This window comes from Elephantulus edwardii, unplaced genomic scaffold (assembly GCF_000299155.1).
Source record: "Elephantulus edwardii isolate Elephantulus edwardi_28Jun2011 unplaced genomic scaffold, EleEdw1.0 scaffold00031, whole genome shotgun sequence".
Taxonomy (NCBI): domain Eukaryota; kingdom Metazoa; phylum Chordata; class Mammalia; order Macroscelidea; family Macroscelididae; genus Elephantulus; species Elephantulus edwardii.
This window is the reverse complement of record NW_006399781.1, coordinates 13,425,448-13,432,773: the sequence shown is the minus strand read 5'-3', so window position 1 is coordinate 13,432,773 and position 7,326 is coordinate 13,425,448.

Sequence of the window (7,326 nt, the reverse complement as noted above, 5' to 3'; positions counted from 1 at the left end):
GCTGTGGTGCTGGAGAAGAGTATTGAATATGCCATGGACTGCCAAGAAAACAGATTTATTCTGGAGAGGGTTAAACCAAGCTGCTCCTTGGAGGCAAGGATTCTGGGGCTTCCTCTGACATATTTTGGACATGTTGTAAGGAGGGACCAGTCCTTGGAGAGGGACATCATGCTTGGGAGGGTGGAGGGATGGTGTCAGAAGGGAAGGCCCTCTATGAGGTGGATTGATTTAGTGTCTGAGGTAATTGGGATGGGTGTGTCAGAGGCAGTGCAATTAGCACAGGATAAAGCAGGGTTTAGGGCTATTGTACCTAGGGTTGCTATGAGTTGAAAGCTGTCTCGACGGCACATAACAACAAACAACATATAAAGAAATCAAGAACCAGAATGATTAAGTTGCTTGCCCAGATTTGCACTTGTTGTTAGGTGGCATTGAGGCATGTATGATTCCTAGAAACACTGAGAACAACAGATCTGAACCTTGTTCTCTCCTGTGCCAGCCCCACAATCTCTGACACACTCAAAACCATTGCTCCAGCAACTGTTAATCCACCTGGTTGAGGGTCTTCCTATCCTCCACTGTGCATCCACTTTTCCAAGTATGATGTCCCTTTCTAAGGAATAACCTCTCGTAGCAGCATGCCCAGAGTATGTGAGACAAAGCTTCATCTTCTTTGCCTCCAAAAAGCCCTCTGGCTTTAACTTCTCTGAGATATATCGGTTTGCTCTTTTGGCAGTTTGTGGGATTTTCAACACTCTTCTCAAATACAACAGTTCAATAATACAATAATTCTTCTTTCATCTTTAGTTACTGTCCAGCTCTCAGATGCATAACAAGTGGCTGAAAAAGCCATGGGCCTGAGTTAGATACACCTTAGTCCTCAAATTGACATCATTGCTCCTCAATAGTCTAGAGAAGTCCTTGACTATAGACTTTCCCAGTGTAATACATCTCCTGATCTCCTTACTGCTGGTACCAAGTGTATTGGTTGTGTATCCAAGAAGATGAAGTCATTGATAATCTCAATATTTACTCAGAAGTTTGCTCCAACACTTGGCTACTAGCAAAATGATGGAAGTTTGAACTCATCAAGAGACATACAGGAAGACAGGTGTGATAATATGGTTCTTTTTAAAATTTTATTTTATTAATTTTAATGAACATTTATAGGGATTTTGGATTTTCATTCATTGTTGCACTTTTTTCTTTACCCCTCTTCCCTCAGTTTGCTCCTCTCTTTGAAAAGCAAAAGATAAAGTTCTCCATTGGTATACAATCCCCCCACCCCCAACCCCGACCCTGCCCCCTGCCGCACCAAATGACAATTTGTTTTTTGAAGGTCACAACCTTTAAATTTGTCCCTATGGAGCAATCTCGCCACACATGAGTCATCATGAGTTGGAATTGACTCAGTGACAACTGAGTTATCAGATCATTTGATTTCTAATCTAATATTGTTCTTAATGTATCTTAGGATTTCAGCGAGTTAAGCAGAAATTGTAACTGGACAAAGTAAGAGGTAAGATTCAGATTCACTTCATCTTGATTCTCAATATACTATATGCTAGATATTAAATATTGTTAAATTAAATATTAAATATTGTTATTAGATGAGAAGGAATTTAGGCATCCTGGTATTCAGATCTGAGTTGTGGTTTGGGGAAGAATTTTGAATATATTATGAACTGTCAAAAAGGAGAAAAGTGCAACAACAGATGACTGGAAACCCTAAGTCTCTGTAAACTTTCATTAGAATTAATTAAAAACAAAACAAAAAAACAAACCACTAGTTCTTTGGGAGAAAGACAAGCAATCTTCTCCCATGTGATTTACAAGCTCAGAAACCTAATGAGAACTCAATGCCTGTGTACTTGAGCTTGAAAAAAGAATAAACAAATTTGCATTGGAAGAAGAGTAGTGAGAAGCAAGGGTGATGGTTCTCCCTCTCTCATGCGTTAGGTATGTTGTCAAGAGGGACCAGTCCCTGAAAAAAGGCCTTATGCTTGGAGAGGTCGAGGGTCAATGAAGGAGAGGAAGACCCTCAGCAAGGTGGACTGACATAGTGACTGTAACGATGGGCTTGACCATATCAGAGATTATATGTATGATGGGAGGTCAGTAGGAGTTGTAGTCAACTCAACAACATCAAACAACAGCAACAGATTACATTTTATTTTATGGCTGAAAAGAGCATTGTTCTCAAGAAATGGAAATCTTTCTCTTCATATGTTTAGCATCTTAACTTTAATTTTACTAGATCAATGAATGAGTGAATAAAAACACATACACACATACATGTTGTTGCTGGTAGGTGCCATGGAATCAAGTACAACTCACAGAGATCCTATGAATAACAGATCTGAACCTTGTCCTATCCTGTGCCTGCCTCACGATCTCTGACAAAGTTCAGACCTTTGCTCTAGTCACTGTGTCAATTCATCTAGTTGAAGGTCTTCTTTTTTGCCATCACTCCACCTTCCCAAGCATGATGTCCCTTTTTAAGGAACAGTCTCTCCTAGCAAAATGCCCAAATTATGTGAGATGAAGCTTTGTCATACTTGCTTCCAAGGATCAATCTGGCTGCACTTTCTCCAAGACACATTTGTTTGTTCTTTTGATAGTACGTGGGATATTCAGCACTCTTCTTCAACATCACAGTTCAAAGGCATCAATTCTTCTTCCATTATCCTTAGTCATTGTCCAGCTCTCAGATGACTGAAAAGACCAGGGCTTTCTTCAGGCATATCTTAGTCCTCAAACTGACATCTTTGCTCCTCAATAATTTGGAGAGGTCCATGATTACAGCCTTTCCCAGCGTAAACCCAGGTGCTTACGCTCTTCTTTTCCCAATTAATCCTGAAATTATATACAAATTATAATTAAACTGATGGACTTTTTTTTTTTAAAAAAAAAGAAACAATTATACATCACTGACTTTTGTGTAAAGGCCATGGAATCCACTTCAATAGTGACTGGGTAGTGACAATTTTCCTGCTTCTGATCTTGTAGATATATCCTCTGAAAAGTTAACCTATGGAGGAAATTCGAGAACCTTTGAATTTTTGCTGTAATTTAGAAATGAAGCCAACTTCTTTTGTGTAGTAAGCTTTGATGCTACTAAAGTTGATATATTACACAAGTATCAGAAAAATATTCTAGGGCACCCAAGAAGTTAGATAATTCCTATTATCTCCATGTGTCTCTGGGAAAAAAAAAGAGACATTGAGATAGTCAAATTGCTATCCAGAAATTAAATCGCATCGTTATAATAATCAGTAGTTCCAAGAAATTCAGAGCATTTAAAATAGAGTTCAAGTATTTCGGAAAGATAATGCATTCTCTGTTAATTGCTAATTAATTCTATCCTTCTGGTATAAAAATAATAATGTAAATGTACATTTTAAGTTCCATGTTGCATTAAGGTCAGATGGCACGTTTTTGCAGGAAAACATTAAGCTGCCCTAAAAATGCTATCCTTGGGTAAGAATTTGACTACAAAATATACAATATGAGAACTAAAATTTACAAATGTAAGTGGGTATATTTCTTTTCCAGCTATGTTTATCCACTCACTGCCCAAAAAAGAAAGAAAGAAAAGGATTTTACTAGACTTGTAATCACTCTCTTTATCATCACTATTTTAATTTACTATTATATAAGGAAAGATCTCTGGTGGCTTTATGGTGAGAAGTCAGGCTACAAGACTAAAGGCTTGCAGTTTGAATCCAGGAGCTACTCTGTGGTAGAAAGACAGTTTTTTTCCATGTGATTTACAGCCTATTGAAACTCACTGTGGGGTCAGCTATGAGTAAAATTGCTGTTTGATGGCACATAACAACAACAAAAACATTACACAAAGGAGCTCTGTTGGCGCCATATGCAAGGATTTGTACTGCTAATCCAAAGACTACACCTTTCTGGTGGTTTGAATCCAGTAGCTGCATCAAGGGAGAAAAGGGGGCAATCTCTTTCTATACAATTTACAGCCTCCAAAAATTCACTGGAGGGTCCACTATGAGTTGTTTCTGACTTGACTGTAATAAGTTTTTATCATACATGGAGGAAGCTCTTGTGACATAGTCTATAGAGAATTGCAGTGCTAACTCCAAAGCTATGCTGGTGGTAGTGGCAAGAAGCTGCGCTGCAATCCTGAGGCGCATGGTTCGAATCCACCAGCTATTCCGCTGGAGAAGGAAGGGCAATCTCCTCCTGACTCGATGGTACACAAGAAGGGGGGAAAAAAGCTCTATTTCTTTGGTTTTACTACTCCATTGGCTGATCTGAGGGAGAAAGATAGGCAATCTCCTCTTGTGTGATGTACAGCCTTACAGATCCAATGGTAAAACTATAGAAACTGTTTGAGTTTTTAAGTTTATTACACATAAATTAAGGAGCTCTGGTGGCATAAAAAGTTGTTTCTTGTTCTGCTAACTGAAACATCAGTGGTTCAAATCCATCTGTGACCCTGCTGGAGAAAGACATGCAGTTGTTGTTAGATGCCATAGAATCAACAGCGACTCATAGCCTTCCTCAGAACAACAGATCTGAACTTTATTTGAGCCATCTTCATGCTCTGATAGTCCTGAGCTCATTGATATAGTAATTATGTCAATCTATGTTTTTGAAGATCTTCCTTCCTTTCTCTGATCATGGACATTTACCAGGATGATGTCTTTTTTCAAGGACGGCTATTTCCTTACAACATGTTCAATGTATGTGGATCAGTTTCAACATTATTATCTCTAAGAAGCATCCTGGTTGCAATTTCACCATGGGTAGCCGTTATGGCATTTGACACCCCAATGGCAGAAGGTTCAGCATCTCAGCAACCCCAGGTTACCTCATTACAGCATATTGACAGAAGAGTGCTATACCACTTAGAAGAAAGTTCCTCAAAAATATAATTAACACTCGACTTTTAAATACAAAGGCCCTCCCCAAGGTCTCGTTGACTCTAAACATGAGGCTTTAATGAAAACAACAACAACAACAACAACAACCCAACCAATATAGTATATTTTTGTTGTTATGTTTTGTTGAGTCACCTGTGACATATAGTGACCCTACGTGCAGCAGCTTGGAACTCTTCCCTGTCCTGCACCAGTCTCACTGATTCTGATACACCAACCCCCATTGCCCCAGATACCATATCAATCCATCTCTCCCAGGGTCTTCCACTCCTGCGCTGTCCTTCCACCCTTCCAAGCATGATGTCCTTCTCCAAGGACCAGTCTCTCCTGGTGACATGCCCAAAGTATGTGAGATGTAGCTACAAAATCCTAACCTCCAAGGAGAGACTTGGTTTTACCCTCTATAAGACAGACCCCTATTTGTTTTCTTGGCAGTCCATGGTATGTACAAGACTCTTCTCCAACACCACAACTTGAAGGTATCTATTCTTCTGTCATCCTTAGTCATTGTGCAGTGATCTGAAGCATAACAAGTAACTGAGAAGATCTCGTTTCTCTTCAGCACTCCGGAGAGGTTCATGACAACAGATTTTCCCAATGCAATTCATCTTTTGATTTCCTGACTGCTGGTGATAAGAATGTTGATTGTGGATCTGAGTGGATCTGAGTAAGCTGTAATTGCTAACAACCTCAACCTCTTTCCCATCTGTTATGGTGCTGCCAGTTGGCCCAGTGGTGAAAATCTTTTTCTTCTTGATGTTCAGCTTCAATCCATATTGAAGACTACAGTCCTTGACCTTCTGCAGCAAATCCTTCAGGTCTTCTTCAGTTTCAGCAAGCAAGGTTGTGTCATCTGCATATCGTAAGTTGTTGATGAGTCTTCCTCCAATCTTGATGCCACACTTCTCCTCATAAAGCCCTGCTTTCCAAATGATCTGTTCTGTATATAGATCGAAAAGGTATGGAAAAAGGGTGCATCCCTGATGAATTCCTTTCCTGATTTTGAACCATGCAGTGTTTCCTTGCTCTGTTCTGTGTACTGCTTCTTGGCCCAAGTATAGTATTTTCTAAAATTATTGCTCCTGATTGTTGCATTGTATTCCATCATGTGAATGCACTATAATTTATTAATGCAGCCATTTGTTGATGGACATTTAGGCTGTTTCCATTTTCTTGCTATTGTGAATAATGCTGCTGTGAACATTAGTGTACAAATCTGTCTCAGTTCTATTTCCTTTGGGGTGTATTCCTAGCAGTGGAAAATTTGGATCATATGAAATTTCTATGTTCAGCATTTTGAAAAAACAACAAACAGCCTTCCAGAGTGTTTTTACCATTTTACAATCCCACCTAGAGTGTATGACTGTTTCAGTCTCTCCACATCCTCTCCAACATTTATTGCTTGCTGTTCTGTTAAATATTGCCACTGCTACTGGAGTTAGGAAATGTCTCATCTTGGTTTTGATTTGCATCTCTGTTAATGCCAGTGATTTTGAGGATTTCTTCGTGTGTTTCTTGGCCATCTGAATGTCTTCTATTGTGAAATGTCTTTCTGTGTCTTTTCACCATTTTGTAATTGGGTTATCAATCCTTTTCTTGTGGAAATCCTATGGTATACTGTAAAGTTTAATTATGAGATCTTGTTTGATATGTCATTGCCAAATTCTTTCCTCCCAGTCACTAGGTTTTCTTTTCATTCTGTTGGAAAAGTTTTTGATGTACACAGGGACTTAATATTTAAAAAGTCTCATTCATGATGTCAACCTCTCCAGGCAGCTTATTTCTGTCTGTATTTGCCAGCCTACTTATACATAGGCTAGGCCTTCTAAGTTTATTCCCACTTTATCTCTTATAGTTTTGGTCTCTAATGCACTTTGAGTTGATTTTTGTGTATGTGAGATGTGGACCCTGTTTCAGCTTTCTAAAAGTAGGAGTCCAGTTTTGCCAGCACCATTTGTTGAAGAGGTTGTCATTTTTGATAAATTTGGTTGCTTGTTGAGTGCCAGTTGACCATAGATAGAAGTGTTAATGTCTAGGTTCATGATTCTGCTCTATTGGTCTATGTGCCTGTCATTGTACTATGGTGATGCGGTTATTACATCTGTGTGGTAGGCTTTGAGATAAAAAGTTACATATATATATATATGGTATGCTACAGTTCTCATTTAATTTTTGTTTTTCAGAAGAGCTTTAATTATTCAAAGTCTCTTTTCCTTTTCAAATAAACCTGCCAATAGCCTTTTCTATCTCTTTGGTGGTTGGGCTTAGTATTTTTTTTTTTTTGCTTGTGCATTGGACATGTAGATTTGCTTTTGGTGAGATTGTCATTTTACATATATTGAGTCTTCCTATTTATGAACAGGGAATATTTTTTCCATTTATTTAGGTCTCTTGCTATTTCTCACAGAAGTGTTTT